This window comes from Tupaia chinensis, unplaced genomic scaffold (assembly GCF_000334495.1).
Source record: "Tupaia chinensis unplaced genomic scaffold, TupChi_1.0 Scaffold143717_1, whole genome shotgun sequence".
Classification (NCBI taxonomy): domain Eukaryota; kingdom Metazoa; phylum Chordata; class Mammalia; order Scandentia; family Tupaiidae; genus Tupaia; species Tupaia belangeri.
Genome location: NW_006203565.1, coordinates 19,271 through 21,515, shown reverse-complemented (window position 1 = coordinate 21,515; position 2,245 = coordinate 19,271). Strand labels below are relative to the sequence as shown.

Here is a 2,245-nt window from a genome sequence, read left to right as displayed (position 1 = left end):
AAGGGGAACTCTCTTACAATGCTGGTGGGAAAGTAAATTGGTCCCAACACTGTGGAGAACAATTTGGAGCTTCCTCTAAAATCTACAAATAAAAGTACCATATGATCCAGCAATCCCACTCCTTGGTATCTACCCAAAGTAAAGAAAAATTCTTAATTGGAAAAGTGCTTGCACATCGATGTTTATTGGGCATTATTCACAATTGCTAACGCATGGAACCAACCCAAATGCCCATAAACAGATGAATGGATTGAAAAACTATGGCACATACACTCTATGGAATACTATTCAGCCATAAAAAAAAAAAAAAAGGGACCAGCAGTTAGCATAATGGCTATGTCACTGGACTCCCATGTAGTCGATCAAGGTTCGAGTCCCAGACCCAGTGGCTTAAACTCATGCCAGGCACATGTGCGTGCGTGCTCAAGATCCTGAGAGGTGAATGGAAGAGAAGGGATTGTGGTGTGGCCATCCTTCCCAAGGGGTGATTTCTTGCTTTCTATCTCTCTGTCCCCCTCTGTCTTTCTGGTGAGCACATGCATCTTATAGCAAATACCTCTCCAAAAAAAGAAAAAAAAAAAAAAAGAAACAACAACAACAACAAAACCCTGGCTTTTGACAGAAAGTGGAAGAATATGGAAGATTTACTGCTGAGCAAAGCAAGCCAGGCTTTGAAGGAGAAATATTGCATGTCCTCATTTAATATATATCAAATGTCCACACTCTTTGACTGAATCTGAGTGACTAAAGCATATAGAAATACAGTAAATGGATGTAAATACCAGATATAGTGTGTGTGAAAGAGTAGGATCTGAGGAAGGACATTTAAAAGAAAAATAGGGAAGCAAAGCATTAATGAGACAAAGAAATATGGTATTATCTGTTGAAGACAAGTTAGAATTGTTCACATGTTGGAATATTCACTTTGTAAGCTAAATAATGTGATTTAATGTATAAAAGAAAATAAAATTTTAAAAAATCTAAAAACAAATCTACAAGGAAAACTATGAAAAACTAAAAAGAGAAATTGAAAATAACACTAAAATGTGAAAAGACATCTCATGCTCCTAGATTGGAAGAAATAATGTAATCAAATGTCAATTCTATTCAAATTCATCTACAAATTTAACACAATGCCAATCAAATTGCCAAAGATGTTCTTCACAGAATTAGAAAAACCAATCACAGAATTTGTCGGATATCATTAGGAAAACACACACACACACATTGCCAAAGCTATTCTGTGCAAGAAGAATGAAGTAGGAGGCATCTGACTTTCTGGCCCCCAAATCAAAGCTGTGTTAATCAAAACAACTTGGTATTGGTACAAAAACAGGCATGTGGGTGCTCATGCTTGCTGCAAGGATTGGAGGTCAGGGTGAGTGTCTCATGGGCCATAGGAGAAAGATGGTGGTAGAGTCTTGCATTTCCCAGGAGGAAATTAAGAAGGAGCCCCAAAAAAACGATAGACTGCAAGAATACATGCAGTCTTACTGCAGGTTTTCACCACCAATAATAGTCATCACCACTGAATGGATGAGTTTTCCCACGGAAACATACTGTCCATTGAGCTGCAGATCCACACTTCGGTGGATGAAACATTGAAAGAACTGACTAGTTTAGTAAAAGAAGTTTACCCAGAAGTTAGAAAGAAGGGCACAGAATTCAATTTTGCCATTGTTTTTTCAGACCTTGAAAGACCTTGCTACTGAGTTAAAGAGATTGGCAGCATCATGTCAGGCAGAACAGGAACTGATGGTTCCATGACTCTGCAGTCACCAAAATCCCAAATAAAAGATTATTTGGACATAGCAATTACTCCTCCAAATAGGGTACCATACCACCTCTTTCAGGGCATGTAAGACCATATTAAATTCTATTTACTATTTCTTGAATTTATAGTTCAGTCAGTTATGTAAAATAAATTTACATAGTCTTCCCCATGATTATTGCCATTAACCCTTTAAATTCTAAACAAATAGTAATGTATCTATTTAGGAGTTAGTTTTGGATGTTCTATGATATGAATATTAATAGAAAGTCTCTATGTGTTGAGACCTTCTGTAAAATATAAAGAAAAGTGCTCTTAGCATCCTGCATAAAACTATATTGTTAAATATATGTGTGCAATCAGAAAAAAAGCATGTGGACCAATGGAACAGAATAGAGACTCCAGAATAAATCCCAAAACATACAGCCAATTGATTTTTGACAAAGGACACCAGTCCTTTAGTGGAGAAAAGAA

General features: G+C 36.7%; 1 pseudogene; it reads left to right on the top strand.

The window, feature by feature from the left end:
• Window positions 1–1,350: 1,350 nt before the first annotated feature.
• LOC106733421 (histone deacetylase complex subunit SAP18 pseudogene) lies at window positions 1,351–1,873 on the top strand (annotated as a pseudogene).
• Window positions 1,874–2,245: the final 372 nt, after the last annotated feature.